General features: G+C 47.4%; 1 long non-coding RNA gene across 1 annotated transcript in view; it reads right to left on the reverse strand.

Annotated features, from left to right (window-relative positions):
- LOC136792464 (uncharacterized) overlaps positions 1-20,088 on the reverse strand; it is a 107,664-nt gene that overhangs the window by 12,596 nt on the left and 74,980 nt on the right. The gene's annotated exons all lie outside the window — the stretch shown is intronic.

Raw genomic sequence — 20,088 nt, forward strand, 5'->3', positions numbered from 1 at the left:
GGGAAGCAGATGCAGAAGAACGTGTAGAGTGCGGTGCTAGCCATGCTAATACACTCTGTCAAGCACTAGGTGGGAGGGCGAGTGGCTTGCTGTTTGGAAAAGGCACCTCCGTCTGACAGCCCTCTCTATGGTTCTGCTTTTGCCCTGCTCCTTGGAAGTGTTTGTGACCTTGACAACCTTTTAGTTACCATGCACAAGTCAGCTGTCCTCCATCTCCTCCTCTGTACAATGGAGACAATAAAAGCCCCTCCCTTTCAGGGTTGTTGTGAGGGTTAATTAGCCCCACACCTGCAAACAGTGAGTGCTCAATAACTGTCATTAAAAAGTTTCCACTTTGGGGGCTTCCCCTGGTGGCGCAGTGGTTGAGAATCCGCCTGCCGATGCAGGGGTCACGGGTTCGTGCCCTGGTCCGGGAAGATCCCACATGCCGCGGAGCAACTAAGCCCGTGAGCCATGGCCGCTAGGCCTGCGCATCCGGAGCCTGTGCTCCGCAACGGGAGAGGCCACAGCAGTGAGAGGCCCGCATACCGCAAAAAAAAAAAAAAAAGTTTCCACTTTGGGCTTCCCTGGTGGCGCAGTGGTTGAGAATCCGCTTGCCGATGCAGGGGACACGGGTTCGTGCCCTGGTCTGGGAAGATCCCACATGCCGCAGAGCGGCTGGGCCCGTGAGCCATGGCCGCTGAGCCTGTGCGTCCGGAGCCTGTGCTCCGCAACAGGAGAGGCCACAAAAGTGAGAGGCCCGCGTACCACAAAAAAAAAAAAAAACAACTTCCACTTTGAGTATCCGCTATGGACCCTGGATGCCCCTTCCACCCCACCCCCACCCACCCCCTCCCTGAACTTAAATCCAGTTGACGCACGTCACGTGACGCCTCTACAGTCCAACCAAGGAAGTTTCCCTGAAGAATGAGCGGGACTCTGGACTCTGCCTAGGGTTGGCAGCGGGTGGGCATCCCTGAGGACGACCCCGCTCCCCCAGCTGACATCTCAAGGTGGTTGGAGGGAGGAGGTAAAGCAAGAAGGAAGGGGCCTGCTGGGCAGCAGAAACTGCACTTGCAAAAGCGGTGCGGCAGGAGGCAGCAGGCCGCATTCAAGCACCTAAAAGGAGGCCGGGGCGGAGCTAATGGCGGACTCTGGGAGGGCTCAAGCCAAGGAGTACTTCCCAGAACTTCTGCTGCCAGTGTCCTTGTCCCCATGGTGAGCCACAGCCCCCCCCCCCACCCCGCCTCTGCAGGACACCCTCCAACACTAGAAGGAGGATGGAGAACTTGGACGTTTGTCTTTAAAGGAGGAAAAGAAGGAGGAGCCTTGTGCAGAGAGCAGGGTGAATGACAGCGAAACTCACGAAGGGATGACCTGTGTGTGTGTACAAGTGTGGAAAGGAACCAGCAGTGTTACAACAAAAATAGCATCACACATAAATGACAGGCTCACAGGTGACACACGCTCGCATCCTGCTGGTCTTCAAGCTCCTCCATGGCTGCCAGAGAGGCTGCGGGAACCTCACTCCGTCTCAAAGGGCACCTGCTCATCTGGGCTAAACTGGAAACTGAGAAACAAGGAGATCCGACCCACAAAGAAACCAGAGTGAATTATTCTTACAAGTCAAAAAATTTTTTTAATTTTTTAAAAATTAAAAAATAGAAGGAGTCCAGGTTAGGGAGGCCAGGGGCAGGCACAGAGGCAAGGGCCTGAGAGGCCAAGGTTGTGAAGGGGTGGAGGGTTGTGTTGGCCTCTGTGGGTTTTGGTGGGGAGGTGGTGATACTGCAAGGGAACCACAGCAGATACAAACAGACTTGGAAACTACTGCAGCCATCTGGGCAGAAAGGGTCCTGCACTGGGTGAGCCATGCAAAGGCCAGCTTATCACACAGACTGAAATATATGAATTGTCCTCTTTGGTCTCCTAAGAAATTTTCCTGGAAGTCAATGACTGATTGAGAAAAGGGACTCTAAATAAAAAGGACAGAACCACCCTCCTTCCACCCCTAGCCATGGATGGAGGCTAAAGGGATTTGAGTATGGAGAGCAGGTAGGGTCTCAGCCTCTGCCCCCAAGAAACCAGAGCAAGAGGGGCTGGTTTGAAGCTGGCCACCCCAACTCCCGAGTGGGGGTCCCCAGGAGACATTCCCTCCCACCATTTTGCTGGTAGTATACTCTGAGAAATGTTTAGAACTGTCTGGAAAACAGAACCTGAAAAGTGACACCTGGGGCAGGAGTCTCACAAGGCCCCGGTGCTCTGGGGAGATTGACCTGGTCAGAGCTGCCCAAGTTTAGGCAAGTCCAGCCAGCCTCTGCCCAAGAGCGCTAAGCCCAAACCCAGCTTCCGCCCCGCCCTGTCATTTTCTGCAGTGGAGACACCCTGCAAACCACCTTCCAGAGAAACTGCAGAGAGCGGGGTCCATGGCGGTATGGTTTGATTTATACTTTCTAATGCTTTAGACAGATGGCACGTGGCCCTCTGAGTGGGTCCCCCAGGCCCTGCAAATGGGGTCATGTGCGAGCAGTGGTCCTTGGTCTTCAGGGCTCCAAGCTCCATGAGGGAAGGCTTGCATCTGGACTGTTTATCCTGGACCCGCAGGCCTCAGCACCATGCCTCCCCCTGAGAAGGGCTCAGCAAATATTACTTAGTGGTGGGAAGAATGGCCTCTCCAAAGCTGTGCATGCCCTAATTCCTGAAACCTGTAAATATGTTACATTACACGGCAAAAGGGAGTTTACTGATGGAATTAAGGTTACAGACCTTAAAATAGCAAGGTTATTTTGGATTTCTTTTTTTTTTTTTCTTTGCATTACGCGGGCCTCTCACTGTTGTGGCCTCTCCCGTTGCGGAGCACAGGCTCCGGACGCGCAGGCTCAGCGGCCATGGCTCACGGGCCCAGCCGCTCCGCGGCATGTGGGATCTTCCCGGACCGGGGCACGAACCCGTGTCCCTGGCATCGGCAGGCGGACTCTCAACCACTGCGCCACCAGGGAAGGGAAGCCCCTATTTTGGATTTCTTGAGTGGGCCCAATCTAATCACATGAATCTTTAAAAAACAGAGAATCAGAAGAGATTCAGTTGAAGAAATGAGAAGAAAGATGCAGCACCATATACTACAACAGCAAAAAACCCAAACAATCCTATTAAAAATGGACAAAGGACCTGAATATATGTTTTTCCAAAAAAGACACACACATGACCAACAGGTACATGAGAAGGTGTTCAACATCACTAATCATCAGGGAAATGCAAATTAAAACCACAATGAGATATCTACCACATGGCTGTTATCAAAAAGACAAGAGTTAAGTGTCGGTGGGGATGTAGAGAAAGGGCAACCCTCTTGCACTGTTGGCAGGAGTGTAAATTCACGCAGCCACTATGGAGAACAGTATGGAGGCTCCTCAAAAAAATATAAATAGAGCTACCAGATGATCCAGCAATCCCACTTCTAGGTATACAACTGAAGGAAATAAAATAACTATCTCAAAGAGATATCTGCACCTTCATGTTTATTGCAGCATTGTTTACAATAGCCAAGACATGGAAACAACCGAAGCATCCATCAGCAGATGACTGGATAAAGAAATGTATTTTTATACACAGTGGAATAATCAGCTATAAAAAATAAAGAAATCCTGCCATTTGTGATGATATGGATAGACTTTGAGGAGCACTATGTTAAGTGCAATAAGTCAGACAGAGAAAGACAAATACTGTATATTCTCACTTATATGTGAAATCTTTAAAAAACTGAACTGGTAGAAACAGAGAAGATTGGTGGTTGCTGGTGAAACCATGCATCTCAGATTGGGACTTGAACCCACAGTCTTTTATCTGTGATCACAAACCTGGTCTCAGGACTTAACGAAGCTCAGGTTCTTGATGTCTCATCACAGAAAGAATTCAGTGAGAGACAAAGTGATAGGTAAGAAGTGGGTTTATTTAGAAAGAAACACACTCCACAGACAGAGTGTGGGCCATCTCAGAAGGTGAGAGCAGCCCCAGGGTATGGGCTTGTCAGTTTTTATAGGGGTGGGTAATTTCATAGGCTAATGAGTGGGAGGAGTATTCCAGATATTTGGGGGAAGGGGTGGGGATTTCCAGGAATTGGGCCACCGCCCACTTTTTGACTGTTATGGTCAGCCTTGGAACTGTCATGGCGCCTGTGGGTATGTCATTTAGCGTGCTGATGTGTATAAACCTCAGCGTATACTGAGGCTTAAGATCTAGTGGAAGTCTTGTCTGCCATCCTGGACCTAATTGGTTCTAACCATTTATGTCTTGTCATATGGCTGTGTCGTTCTTTTAAATGTTGTGCCCTGCCCCCTTCCCTCCTGTTTCACCAGGGGCTGGGGGGTGGAGGAAATGAGGAAATATTAGTCAAAGAGTACAAACTTCCAGTTACAAGATGAATAAGTCCTGGGGAAGTAATGTACAGCATGATGGCTATAGTTAACAATAATACTGTATTGTATACTTGAGGACTTCCCTGGTAGTCCAGCGGTTAAGACTCCATGCTTCCAATGCTACGCGGTGCAGCAAAAACAAACAAACAAACAAACAAAAAAACTGTATTGGGACTTCCCTGGTGGCACAATGGATACGAATCCGCCTGCCAATGCAAGGGACACTGGTTCGATCCCTGTTCTGCGAAGATCCCTCATGCCGCGGAGCAACTAAGCCTATGCACCACAGCTACTGAAGCCCGCGCACCTAGAGCCCGAGCTCTGCAAAAGAAAAGTCACCGCAATGAGAAGTCCGCGCACCGCAACGAAGAGTAGCCCCCGCTTGCCGCAACTAGAGAAAGCTGGCGCGCAGCAACGAAGACCCAATGACGAAGACCCAATGCAGCCAAAACTAAATAAATAAATAAATTTATTTTTTTTAATGTATTATATGTTTGAAAGTCACTAAAAGAGTAGTTGTTAAATATTCTCACCACACACAAAATAGGAACAATTTGAGGTGATGAATGCGTTAAGTAACCTCATTGTGGTAGCCGTATATTATACATGTATCAGATCATCAGAATATACACCTTAAACTTACACAGTGTTATATGTCAATTATATCTCAATAAGGCTGAAGACAGAAAGAAAGAGAGGAACGGAGAAAGAAAGAGAGAGAGAGGGAGAGAGGAAGAAAGGAAGGGAGAAGGAAAGAGAGAGAGGGAGGGAGGGAGAGAAAGGGAGAGTGGGAGGGAGGGAGAGAGGGAGGGAGAGAGGGAGGGAGGGAAGGAAGGAAGCAGGGAAGGAAGGAAGAGAAAGGAGAAAAGAAAGAAACAGAGAGAGGAAGAAAAAGAAAAAAGGAAAGAGAGAAAGAAGAGGGAGAAAAAAGAGGAGGAGGAGGAAGGAAGGAAGGAAGGGAGGAAGGAAAAAACAAAGACTTGGCAGAAGTCAGAGAGATGCCAAGTGTCCTGGCTCTGAGATTCAGGAAAAACCCACATGCAAAGACCAAGAGAGGCCCTGAGGAACCAAACGCAGCCCTGGCTGACAGCCATCGAGGAAGCAGGAACCTGCAACTGCAAGGAACTTGATTCTGCCAGTGACCTGAATGGCACGGAAGCAGATTCTCCCCCTGTGGACACCTTGATTTTAGCCCTGTGAGACCTGTTTCCGACTTCTAACCCAAGAATTGTGAGATAATAAATTGGTATCGTTTTAAGCTGCTGTTTGAGGCAATTTGTTACAGCAGCAACAGAAAACGGATACAATGGTGTTCCCGCTCTTGTTCTCACAGCCCCTTTAAGCTTGTAAGATGCATTCACATGCATTATGACAGTCAGCCCCAGAGTCCGACATCACACTGCAGATGTGGAAGCAGAGGTCCAGATGGGGAGTGACCGAGCCAGAGTGCCCCAGAAAATGGGCTGCAGAGACAGGGCACAGACACTGGCTCTGAATCTAGGGTTCTTTCTAATGAGCTGTTGGCATAAGTACTGAGGTATCACTCTTAAGCTTTATCCTGGAGGAAGGTGGTCCCAAGAACTTGGAAGCATAAAATCAGGGCTGCTCTGAGGAGAGACCCACAGAGTCATCTGAAAGGGAATTGAGAGGCATTCCAACACGCTTCCTCGGGGTTGGTCAGCACTGGAATCCCCGAAAAAGAAGCATCCGCCATGTCACCCCCACTCATGTCCACCATGGTGACCATTAACTCTGTGGCTATAAAGAGCTTCCCACTGCTGCCCTTCCTGGAGGGCCAGATGCCAGGGCACAGGGCCATTGCCAAGGGCCTCCACATGCCCCGGGCTCCTCCTGAGCCTTTACTGATTTAAATCTCACAGAAGCACTATGAAGTACTTTCTATTATTATCAGTCCTATTTTGCACATGAAGAAACTGAGGCACAGAAAGGTTAAGTTACATGAGGTCATACAGCCAGTGAGTGGCAGATCCAGGACCTGGACCCAGAATGCCTAGGCTCTGTGTCACGTGATCTTTCTGTGTCTCAAAGCACGTGAACCCGCCAGGAAAACCTTGGCTTCAGATGAGGAAACTGGGCCACAGAGAGACACAGCGCCTCCCCAGCTCATGGTCATCTGGTTGGAAATAGAAACAGAAAACTCCAATCCACCCCGACCCCAACTTCATCACCCCCCAACACACACACACGCATGCGCACGCACCCCCCCCAACCCCCCCCACACACACTCAAACTCCTCTGGAAGTGAAAAGAAGAAATCAGTGCTTTTGTAGGCAGGATGCGATTTACACATGCAGAGACTAGTGGTATCCCTTTAAGAATGAGTAGCAGAGGCACCAGAAGTTGCCAGAGTTTTGTCACATACAACGCCTTGAAATTCTGATTTTGCCACGGCATGGCCTTTCCTGATTCACTTCATGATGTTTATAGAGGTAAAATCTGGGGGAAGTGCCATGACAATTTTTGGTGTTTCCAGGACTCTGCCTTTCATTTGGAAACTGGTGGGTGATCAGCTAGCGTCTGGGTGTGCCTTAAGAAAGATAGGCTGCTCTATTACAACTTGCAATCTGGCCCAGACCAGGGTTTCTCACAGGGCTCAGTGGTTAGAATGTAAGATACATAGCTTTCTCTCAATAGGAAAGATACTATTATTAAGAGAACAAAGATAAGCAACAATCAGCACTGCTAGTTGCTACAATGTCCATTCTCCTGTCTCTTTCATAGTCATAGAAACCCTGTTTTTATTTATTTTATTTATTTTTTATTTATTTTTGGCTGCGTTGGGTCTTTGTTGCTGCGGCGCAGGCTTTCTCTAGTTGCAGTGTGCAGGCTTCTCATTGCGGTGGCTTCTCTTGTTGCAGAGCACGGGGCTCTAGGCATGCGGGCTTCAGTAGCTGCAGGGCGCAGGCTCAGTAGTTGTGGCGCACGGGCTTAGTTGCTCTGAGGCATGTGGGATCTTCCCGGACCAGGGTTCAAACCCATGTCCCCTGCACTGGCAGGCAGATTCTTAACCAGTGCGCCACCAGGGAAGTCCATAGAACCCCTGATTTTAGCTGGGCACATAGTAGCCCAGAATAAAGGCCACGTTGCCCAGGCTTCCTTGTGGCTGGGAATGACCACGTGACTAAGTTTAAACAAATGTTACAAGAATAACGCTTATAACTTCCAGGTTGTGTACTTAAAAGGCAGAGCAGGACCTCCAATTCCCATTTCCCCCTTCCTGCTGGCAGAAATGCAGATGTGATGACTGGATCTGGAGCACCTACCTTAGACCAAGAGGAGGAAGCCACAGGTTGAGAATAATACAGCAAGAATGTAGAAGGAGGCTGAAACCATGATGATTGTGGAGCTACCATTCTGCCTGGAACCCAGATTTAACGTGACAGAGACATAAATTTCTGTTTTTTAAGCTTCTATAATGTGGGGGACATTTTGTTACAGCAGTGGAATTCTCATATTTGTATATGTATGTTTCTCTATATGTGTGTGTGTGTGTGTGTATATATATATATGCATACATACACTCACACACTCACAGTTAGTCACACAGAAAGAGGAGAGGACCTGGAAAGATATATACTGAAATGTTAGCCTAGTTAATTCTGGAGGAAGGGATTTCTGGTGATTTCTTTTTTCTTTTTGACACTTTGCTGTAATGTGAATTTTTTTCTTTGAGCATGTGTTATTTCAAAACTCGACAAAAATAAAGAAAAGCCTAAAGAAAGGGAGCATCCTATAAATAGATCCTATTGTTTAAATCACCTTCATTTGCTTCATATGAGCCTTCATAGGTCACACACACACACACACACACACACACACGGACATAAGATTTTACAGAATATTTGGCTTTGTTTCCTGTGGGTTGTGGAACTTTTTTTCAGATGTTCTTTTTACTGAACAAAATGTCTTGGAGACGGTTCCATTTCTCTATGTGTAGGGTGGCCTCGTTTCTTGTAACCAGCACAAAGCACTCCCTGGCTGGGCATGCCAGGTTTACAGAAAAGCTCTGTTGTTGGACCTCTGCAGTTTCCAATTTTAAGCTACTGAAAACAACACAGTGATGAAAGTCCTGAGACCTGCCTCTCCGCACTTGTATGGAGCTTTGAAGCTTCTAATCTGGCTCCCCTGCTTATTCACTGTGTGACCTCAGGCAACATACCGTGCATCTCTGAGTCTCTATCTTCTCACCTGTAAAATAGGGGGAAATAACGAAGCTTGCTCCATAACATTATTGTGAGGATAATAACATCTAAAATGTATCACGTCTTACTGCACGCCAGGCACTTTTCTAAGTGCTTCTCAAGAGTTAACTAATTTAATGCTCACAACAGGGTGACATGAGGTAATGCTTAGACAGATGCCCTGAAAGTTTTCTAGAATCTTTCAGCTTTCAGACAACCACCATGAAATCCTCTGGCTAAATCTTCATGTGGAACCATTTCAGAGGCTTCTTAGAGTTGGTGGTCAAAGAAGATATTTGTATGATTTCAATCTTTTAAAATTTATTGAGATTCATTTTGTGGCCTGACATATGGTCTATCTTAGAGAACTTCCGATGTGCATTTAAGAAGAATGCATTCTGCTATTGTTGGGTGGAATGTTCTACAAATGTCTTTTAGGTCTAGTTAGTTTATACTGTTGTCCAAAGTCTTCTATTTCCTTGTTGATCTTCTGCCTAGTTGTTCTATCCACTATTGAAAGTGGGGCATTAAAGTGTCCACCTATTATTATTGAATTGTCTATTTCTCCTTTTAATTCTGTCCATTTTTGTTTTGGGTTTTTTGTTTGTTTTAATGTTTATTTATTTATTTATTTATTTATTGGCTGCGTCAAGTCTTTTTTTTTTTTTTTAAAGATGAGATATTTATTTTTATTTATTTATTTTTGGCTGCGTTGCGTCTTCATTGCTGTGCGCGGGCTTTCTCTAGTTGTGGTGAGCGGGGGCTACTCTTCATCGCGGTGCACAGGCCTCTCACTGTCGCGGCCTCTCTTGTTGCGGAGCATAGGCTCCAGACGCGCAGGCTCAGTAGTTGTGGCTCACGGGCCCAGTTGCTCCGCGGCATGTGGGATCTTCCCAGACCAGGGCTCGAACCCGTGTCCCCTGCATTGGCAGGCGGATTCTTAACCACTGCGCCACCAAGGAAACCCTGTGTCAAGTCTTAGTTGTGGAATGCAGGATCTTTCATTGCAGTGCATGGGCTTCTCTCTAGTTGTGGCACACAGGCTCATTACTTGCGGCACACAGGCTCTGTAGCTGTGGCATGTGGGTTTAGTTGCACCACAGCATGTGAGATCTCAGTTTCCTGACCAGGGATCGGACCGGCATCCCCTGAATTGCAAGACAGATTACCAACCACTGGACTACCAAGGAAGTCCCCATTTTTGCTTCATATATTTTGGGGCTCTGTTGTTAGGTGTGTATGTGTTTATAGTTTTTATAAAATCATCCTGATGGGTTGACCCTCTGATATTGCTGTTTGCATGATATATATTTCTCCATCCTTTAACTCTCAACCTATCTGTATCTTTGAATTTAGAATGTGTCTCCAGTAGACAGTATATAGTTAGAGCTTGGTATTTTTATCCAGTCAGAATATCTCTGCCTTTTGATCGAATTCATTCATATTTAATGCTATTAAGAATAGAACTAGATTTACATCTGCTGTTTTACTTTATGTTTTCTATATGTCTCATGTCTTTTTTGTTCCTCTATTCTTCCTTACTGCTTTCTTTTATATTAAATGAGTAATGTTTATTATAACATTTTATCTTCTTTAATAGTTTTTTCACTTTTTTAAAATGACTGCTCTAGGTTTACTATATACGTCTTATCAGAATCTACGTCAGATTGACACTAACTTAATTACAGTGAGATATAGAAGTGTTACTCCTCTATTGCTCTATTTCTTTTTCCCCCTTTTTGTACTATTCTTGTTATATGCATTACATCTCATATGTTTAAAAAGCCCACAACACTCCCTCTAGGAGTGTTCACTAGCAAGAAGCGAGGCAAGAGGAGGGAATATTTGGTTAGATCACCTGCTTCCCCCAAAATCTGTTCCAGGCTCCAAAGCTAATAGCAGCTTTCCCTCCAAGGAACTCGAGGAGGCTCCTTATCTCCCAACTGCCATGCACACAGCCAAAAGGTTCATAAAGATCTGGCCTGCTGGTGCCTCAAGACACCCTCCATTAGGGCTGTTGGATAGCAGGAATATTAAATAATATCCCCCAAACTGAGAAGGAATTTTGAGACCTAAAAATGAAGCAGGCAACTCCATAAAGTGCAATTATGAAGTTTATTGTGGGTAACTTACAGACAGGCAAAATTGAGCAGACAACAATCCAGAGGCACTCTGCGCAGCCAGAAGGGATACAGGAGGATTTAAAGGGGCCAAAGTTAAGAATAGAATCTGACTACCAAGGGAGAAGTACTGTCTGCACTGATGGGAACCAGGGTTATTTCCTCCCCCGGGGGTCTCATGGCCATTATTCCTTGCAGACCATTAACCATCTGTGTCAGCAAAAGGCATTCTTTCAGTTTTCATATCAGATGAAGGAAAGGGTAAAAGCTGATAAGGAACTTTTCTGGCTTGGGCACATTCTTTGTAAGTAGGTTAAAGGTCAGTCACACAAAAGGGGAGGGAGTAGGACTGCAGGTCTAAGATAGAACTGCCAAATGGAATCAGTGTGGTTCTGCCACACAGGGGCCTTGACCTGAGGATACACATTGCCCTGGTCAAGTTCCCCCTCACCCACTTTAAAAAAAAATAAATTTATTTATTTATTTGGCTGCGTTGGGTCTTCTTGCTGTGCTCGGGCTTTCTCTAGTTGCAGCAAGAAGGGGGGGCTACTCTTCTTTGTGGTGCGCAGGCTTCTTATTGCGGTGGCCTCTCTTTTGCGGAGAACGGGCTCTAGGTGCATGGGCTTCAGTAGTTGTGGCACACAGGCTCAATAGTTGTGGCTTGTGGGCTCAATAGCTATGGCTCACGGGCTCTAGAGCTCAGGCTCAGTAGTTGTGGTGCATAGGCTTAGCTGCTCTGCAGCATGTGGGATCTTCCTGGACCAGGGCTTGAACCCGTGTCCCCTGCATTGGCAGGCAGATTCTTAACCACTGTACCACCAGGGAAGTCTCTGTCAAGTACCCTCTTTGACACTGCAAGTCCCATTCCCATCACTCTCTTTCCTAGCGTGGGGAAACAAGAAAGTTCCTCCACCTCCTAGGCTGATTTATAATATTAATAAGTAACATTTATTGTTCAAAGAGAGCAATAATTATGGAGTAACATGGATGCTCTCATGAAACCCCTTATGAAATAGGTAATCATCTTATGGATGAGACTACTGAGGCTCAGAGAAGTTAAGTAACTGAACCAGGTCACATAGCTGATAAGTAATAGAGTTTGAAACCAGGTAGTGTGGCTCCAGAGCCAATAGGTGAGATCATTCCACAGTGCGGTTCCCTGAAAGGAGTCATTAGAGGATCCATTTCCTCCTGGCAGTGGTAAATGTTTAACATCTCTAAAGGGAAATGCCCCTGTTTGTACCATTGCCAATTTCCATGGTGTAATTACTCTCACTGTTGCCGATTTCAAGCTACAAATATGTTACTGAAAGCAGCATTGGGAAAAGATACACGCAGTCAGCTCTCCCAGGCTGGTGCAGACTGAAAGCCCAAGGAGGGGGTCAACGCGAGGTGGACAAGGGAGAACAGAGGATCTTTACAGAGCTTTCCCACGGAGGAGCTCGTTGGGCCCTCCAGCCACCTGAAATGCTGACTCTTATTCTTGTCTTACAGATGAAGAAGCTGGGGCTCAGTGAGTCTGATGCATTGGTTCAACAGTTACAGCGCATACACTCTGAGCGGGCCCCAGATGAATGGGACCAGTACTGGGGATGCAAAGATGACCCAGACCAGGTTCTAGCCTGCCTAACGGAGCTTGTGGACTGACAACAGACACACAGACACATACACGTGGCTCCCATGGGGCCTCCCTTCAAATGGGTAGCATGACAGTTAAGATGGTGGGTTCTGGTCCCAGACTGCCTGGTCTCAGGTCCAGGCTTTACCATTTACTAGCTGTGTGATCTTGGGCTAGTTACTTAATCTCTCAGCTCCTCAGTTTACTCATCTGCAATAATGGTACCTACCTCATAGTATTGTTAGAAGGATGATATGAATTAATGCAGACAAAGGCCTCAGAACAGTGCCTGCTGCATAATAAATGCTCAATAAATGTTAGCTGTTTTTATTATGTAACTTCAGAAATGCAGCTCTGTGTGCCCAGAAAGAGAGAGAGAAGGGAGAATGAGTACATGGTGTGGGCGATTCTGCCTGGACATGAGCCCAGCTGTGAGCAAGATGCTGGGGGCATGGACAGAATCCCACACATCTGAGTGAGAGCCGAATCTAAAATTACAGTGTGCAAACCAATGCAATGGCTACCACACACTGCCACTTTTAATGTTCAGAGTGTATTTATTACTGCAAAGGACTATATTCAGAAGACTGCCAATACCTTTCTTTATGAGAGATTGAAAGAATTCTTCAGAGTTTAAAAAAATGTGTTTATTTTTATAATTTTCTCCTCACATTAGAACCTAACACCCACGTTAAATGCTCTCCCTGCAATAACTATCGTTTCAAAATGATAAGCGCTAGAATAAACAGTGGGGACTTTCCAAAGGCTATTCAGCTGGTGGTTGGGAGAGCCGGAGCGAGACCCCAGCTTGAGGAGTCACAGTCCATTGCTCTTTCTTCTTCAATCTGGGCCCTGGGGGACAACCGTGACGTTCTCCCAAAGACCCCGACCTCCACTTCTGGCTCTTTTCTGAGTGGAGGGGAGGACAGGTTCGTCTGCAGAGCTTGAACTCACCCGAGGAGGTGTTTGGAGTGGAGAGAAAGGGCCGTGTGGATTAGAATCCCGGCTTCACAGCTGGCTCTGTGTGACCTCCCTGAGGCTCAGTCTCTATAGACAGAGGTTGACACCTACGTCAACATGTGTATATGTACATATACACATGTGTATACATATATAGTACATACATTATATGTATGTATTCTGCACGCAGCAAGGGCTCTCGTGTTTACTCCCTTCCCTCCGTACAGGTGGTGGGCTCTGGATGCATAACTTTGAGCCAGCAGGTGGCGCTGCAGGCCAAGAAGCAGGAGAAAGGGCAGGAAAAGGGTGTGCCTGAAGGGTTGATCAGCTGGGGTCCTGCAGATGGGGGGGGGGCATTCAGAGGGAAGGTAGTAGGGTAGTAGTCCAGGCCACACAAGTGCCTCCCATGCCCACACAGGCAGACATACCCAGCACCTCGCATATGTGCATAACCAAGGATCGACCTTGTGTGGGAAGGAGGCCTTCCCATGCAAAATCTCCTTGAATCCTCACAAGTGCCTTATGGGTAGTGCCAACGTGATTCCATTTTACAGGTGAGAAAAAATGAGCCCAGAGAAGCAAAGTGAACTGTGCTAGGTCACACAGCAGGTCCATGGCAGAGCTGGGATTTGATCTTAGCCCATAATAATATTAACAGCGTTAATACTGTCCCAAGGCCTTCTGTACACATTAACTCACTGAATCCTCATGTAACAGCCCTATGAGGTAGGCATTAGCATTTTTAGTTTCAGGTTACAGAAGAGGAAATGGAGGCACTGAGAGATTGGGCAACTTGCCCAAGGCCACACAGCCAAAGCAAAAGAGCTGGGATTTTAACTCCAGAGTCTCTGCTTTAAACCACTGCACTCCTTGGCCTGCTGAGGCATACGGGATGCACGGACACACCCTCCTCTCATACTCACATTCTCAGCCAGGGTGGCTCCAAACTGTACAGCGGGCAAGGTCCCTGGGTGCTATGAAGTGAACAGGGCCACAGTGCACCCCTCACCTGGCCATGACACCACCTCCCCTGTCTGGCCACAGCAGGGGCCACTCCTCTGTGGTGGTGAGGGGGACACCCCCCTTGGAAGGACTCTGATAAATGCTCCCACTTCTCCAAGGCAGCCTCCTCCGTGAAATTTCCCTGCAGCCCCCCCAGACACCAGGAGGTCACCCCTCCCGTGGCAGCTCCACTTATGCACTGAAGGCAAGATCTCTCTAGCTGCTGCCGCAGCCCAGGCTGGCAAAGAGCAGGAGTGAAGCAGGGAGACCGGTGAGGAGGCCGTGGCAATGACCCAGGTGGTGGCGGTGGACCCCAGTGACAGCTTTGGAGGTGGGAGGAAGCATTTGGAGTCAGGATTGATTTTGAAGGACAAGCTCACAGAATTTGATGAATTTGATATGTGGGTGTGAGAGAAATTGTTATGATATGTAATAAAATATATTGCATACATTTTGTAATAAGGCATTCGTTATCAAGCACTGCATAGCAAATGAACTCAAAACTTAGTGGCTTAGGATGACAATGAACATTTCTATCTCAAACCGTTTCTGTGGGTCAGGAATTCAGGAATGGCTTAGCTGGGTGGCTCTGGCTCAGAGGTTTTCATGAGGCTGCAGTCCTCTGAAAGCTTATTGGTGCTGGAGGATTCATGTCTGAGGCAGGTCAGTCACATGGTGCTGGCTGTTGCCAGACTCTCAGTTCCTCTCCATGGGCAGCTCGAGCGTCCTCATGACATGATGGCTGCCGGCCCCCCAGCCAGTGAGCAAGCTAACAAGGTGGAAGATGCAGGCCCTTTTATGACCTATAGCCTCAGAAGCCACACTCTCTCATTCCTGCACTACCTGTTGGCTTCACAGGCAGCCATCAAGTCATGAATGGCAGCAGGTATAGATCCCTGGGCACCATCTTGGAGCTGGCTACCACATAAGAAGAAAATTGTTCTCCTTTCCTTTTTTTTTTTTTTTTTTTTGTCTTATTTTTTTAAATTGTGGTAAAATATATATAACATAAAATTTATCATTTTAACCATTTTTAAGTGTACAGTTCAGTGGCACTAAACACATTTACACTGTTGTGCAACCATCACTACCAATCATCTCCAGAACTTTAGCGTCTTCCCAAACTGAAATTCTGTACCTGATAAAAAACAATGTCCCATTTCCCCTTCCCCCGAGTTTCTGGCAACCACGATTCTACTTTTCCTCTCCATGAATTTGATTACTCTAGGTACCTCACGTAAACGAAATTATACAACGTTTGTCCTTTTGTGTGACTCATTTCCCTTAGCCTAACATCGTCAGTGTTCACCTATATTGCCACATATGTCAGAAATTCCTTCCTTTTAAAGGCTGAATAACATTCCATTATATATACCACGTTTTATTTACCCGTTTATCTGTCGATGGATGCTGGCGTTGCTGCCACCTTTTGGCTGTTTCGAATAATGCCCCTATGAACACGGGTGTACAAATATCTGTTCAAGTCTCTGCTTTCAGTCCTTTAGCTATGTACCCAGAAGTGTAATTGCTGGATCATATGGCAATTTTATGTTTAATATTTTTGAGGAACTGCCATACTGTTTTCAGCAACAGCTGCACCATTTTCTATTCCAACCAGCAATGCACAAGGATTACACTTTCTCCATATCCTCACCAACACTTGTTATTTTCTGTGTTTTTCTTTTTCAATAATAATCATCCTCATGGGTGTGAAGTGGTATCTCATTGATTGTGATTTGGATTTGCATTTCCCTAAAGATCAGTAATTTTGAGCATCTTGTCACACGCTTACTGACCATTTGTATATCTTCTTTGGAAAAACGTCTAATAAAATCTTTTGGACATTTTTTCACTGGGTTGTTTGGTTTCTGTCGTTGTTTTCTCCTTTCTTGGCAAGTATATACCCTGTGCGCTGCAGCAAATCACACATTTTGGCTCTGCCTTTTTCCACTCACTCTCAGTCCATGCCAAGCCCTGCCCTATATGATGGGGATGCTGTGGGGAGCAGAACCCGAAGCTTCCTGCCCCATGGAGTGAGCTCCATGGGGAACCAGGCACTAACGAGATGTCAGCTGGTGACAGAGTGGCTTTTATTTCAGGGGACAGCAGCAGGCAGCCCCAGACCCCTTTCAACCCTTACGCCTGGCATGTCAGCTCCTCATAAAATGTTCTAAAAGTCTGAAAGAGGGCTTCCCTGGTGGCGCAGTGGTTGAGAGTCCACCTGCCGATGCAGGGGACACGGGTTCGTGCCCCGGTCCGGGAAGATCCCACATGCCGCGGAGCGGCTGGGCCCATGAGCCATGGCCGCTGAGCCTGCGAGTCCGGAGCCTGTGCTCCTCAACGGGAGAGGCCACAACAGTGAGAGGCCCGCGTACCGCAAATAAATAAATAAATAAATAAAAGTCTGAAAGAGTTCCCAGCATTGTTAAAAATTGGGAGAAAAGATCAAAATGTAGATTTATTGCTACTCTTGAAAAACTGGAAGTTCTGACCACTTGGGCCTGCTTTCCCACCTGGCCAACATCACCTGGATCAAGGCACCAGCCCCTACAGTGTTGGCTACTGATGGTTCGCCTTTCCCAAGGGCACTCACTCCAAAGACTGGTCAGTGCAGAGCACAGAGGCCTGACCTGCCTGTCTCAGACTGTGACATCTCTGAAGGGCTGTCCCCACTCCAGAGCTCCTGATGGGACTGCCCAAGGCCTCTGTTGCAACTGCCTAACCCTGCTACCTTCACTCCCCCAATATCTGAAGAGCGTTCCCTGGAAAACCACCTGCACCCAAATTTCCATCTCATGGTCTGTTTCCTGGGAACCCTAACCTTCACGAAAGGCATATGCTTTCCTGCTCCCCAAGGCCCGGGCCTAGCCCACCTAGCACTTGGGTTCTCCATCCTTGGTTGTGTCCTGGCCTCCCCATAGTGATAACAAAAGGAGGAGCTAATGCTTCCAAGACAGGGACCACGTGCTCATGTTCTAGACATTATTCTCAGCAATATACTCATTTAATCCTCCCAATAAACTTGTGACCCTAAGATCACTCGGTACTTCTTAAAAAGGCTAAATTTTTTTTTAAAAGTTGACAATACTAAGTGCTGGTGCGAATGCAAAATGGTACAGTCATGTTGGAAAACAGTTTCTCAGTTTCTTATAGAATTAGAAATACAGTTATAACATGACCCACTAATTGCACTCATAGGTATCTACCCTAGAGGAATGACAAGTCATGTCCACCCAAAGACCTGCATGTACATGTTCATAGCAGCCTTATGTGTAATCACCCATAATTGGAACTGACCCGAATGCCTTTCAACTGGTGAGTGGAGAAATAAGTCATGGTGTATCCATACAATGAAATACTACTTGGCAATAAAAAGGAACAGACTTCTGACAGATGCAACCGCATGGATGAATCTCAAATGCATTATGCTGAGTGAGAGAAGCCAGGCTCAAAAGGCTACATACTGTAAGATTCCATTTATCCAACATCCTTGCAAAGGCAAAACTATACAGACAGACCACAGGTCATGGTTATTAGGCGTATTCATTTCCGAGGACTACTGTAATACAAAGTACCACAAAGTGGGTGGCTTAAAACAACAGAAACTTCTTCTCTAATAGTTCCAAGTCCAGAAGTCTGAAATATAGGTGTTGGCAGGGCTGCACTCCCTCCACAGTTTCCCAAGGACAAACCGTTCTTGCCCCTTCCAGCTTCTGTGGTTCATTCCTTGGCTTGGGGCCACATCACTCCAATCTCTGCCTCTGTGGTCACATCAGCTCTTCCTCTGCATGTTTACCTCTCTCTTATAAGGCCATGTGATGGCATTTAGGGTCTGCCTAAACAATCCAGGGTAATCTCCAATTCAAGACCCCTAATTTAATCACATCTGCAAAGATCCTTTTCCCAAATAACGGTACATTTATGAAATTCAGGATTAGAATTTTGGACCTTTGCGGGGTCCTTATTCAACCTACTATACAGGGATTAGGGGAAAAGTGATTAAGTACAAAGGGGCATGAGGGAATTTGGGGGGTGATGGAAGTGTTCCATATATCAATTGTGGTGACAGTTGCATAACTTATACATTTGTCATGCCTCCCCCAGTTGTAAGTGGCAGAACTGGGAATGAATGAGGCAGGCTTGGCACTGATACTGTTCTCAAGGTAATCGATGCACTATTTATTACATGGGGAGAAAAATGAGGTGGGGTGGGCGTTCTGCGTTCCACTGCTAATAATTAAGCAGAAAAGTTTGAAAATGACGAGAATGGATGAGCTTCCCTCCAGTGATGACATTTCACGATTCTCCAGTTCTCTGGCTTTCAGACGCTTTCCTTCAAAGTTCTGTGAAGCGGGCTTCCCTGGTGGCGCAGTGGTTGAGAGTCCGCCTGCCGATGCAGGGGACACGGGTTCGTGCCCCGGTCCGGGAAGATCCCACGTGCTGCGGAGCGGCTGGGCCCGTGAGCCATGGCCGCTGAGACTGCGCGTCCGGAGCCTGCGCTCCTCAAAGGGAGAGGCCACAAGAGTGAGAGGCCCGTGTACCGCAAAAAAAAAAAACCCACAAAGTTCTGTGAAGCTGAAGATGCGGCCCACTTTGGAGCCAAGAGGGCAGTTGTCTGGGATGCGCTGGCTGGGTGGGGGAGGGGAGAGGATGCTGGGGATGGATGAAAATAATAGCAGGGGGAGGGTTCTGACCCCTCTCCCCACAGAGCACTCATGCCCTTTCCCCCCACCCCCGGGACAAGGCCTCTGTCCTCTCCATTCACTCACCCCAGCTGATGCCACACAACCCCCACCAGGGACCTCCCCACCTCTTCTCATTGTCTGACGGGCTCAGATGGAGGGGCAGCCCATTAACCCCTTCCTGGCCTCATTGCTTCACTCTGCAGCTGTCACACCCGCAGCCTCAGGCCCAAGCAGGGAAGAGGACTCGGTAGTTAATCACAATTACTGCGCAGAGTGTCAGCTGTGAGGCTGGCCTTCTCCATTGACTGCCAGCCGACCCAGGCCAGGGACGACCAGCACCAACCATGCAGCAGATTCTAAGACCTACAGAGGCAAAGAGAGGACAGTCTCTTCCTGGTTCATTTCTGCGGACTTCCCCCAAAGACCCCAGCAAGGTGTCCTCCATTGTCAGGGCTGCAGCCAGTAGCCTACAAACCCCCAAGCCCGCCCCCTGCCCTCAGCACCTTTGCGTGATCCTCAGGTGGTGGACTCCTCATCTAGAAATGCCACCTCCTCCAAGAGGCCTTCCCTGAGCACCCTGGCTGATGCGGTGTTCCCAGTCACTCTTTTTTTTTTTTTTTTTTTTTTTTTGCTGTACTCGGGCCTCTCACTGTTGTGGCCTCTCCCATTGCGGAGCACAGGCTCCCGACACGCAGGCTCAGCGGCCATGGCTCACGGGTCCAGCCGCTCTGCGGCATGTGGGATCTTCCCGGACCGGGGCACCAACCCGTGTCCCCTGCATCGGCAGGCGGACTCTCAACCACTGCACCACCAGGGAAGCCCCCAGTCACTCTTTATACATGCCCTGTTTACAAGCTGTTTCATTTTCCCAAAGCACTTGTCACTACCTAGAATTGTCTCAGGTGTTGACTGGTTTAGTGTGAATATTAGTTTCCTGGGGCTGAAATAAGGAATTACTACAAACTAGATGGTTTAAGGCAACAGATATTTATTCTCTCACAGTTCTGAATGCTAGAAATCCAGTATCATGGTGTCAGCAAGGGCATGCTCCCTCTAAAGTCTCTAGGGAAGGATACTTCCTTGCTTTTCCCCAGCTTTGGGGAGTTGCCC

This window comes from Kogia breviceps, chromosome 14, assembly GCF_026419965.1.
Source record: "Kogia breviceps isolate mKogBre1 chromosome 14, mKogBre1 haplotype 1, whole genome shotgun sequence".
NCBI lineage: Eukaryota > Metazoa > Chordata > Mammalia > Artiodactyla > Physeteridae > Kogia > Kogia breviceps.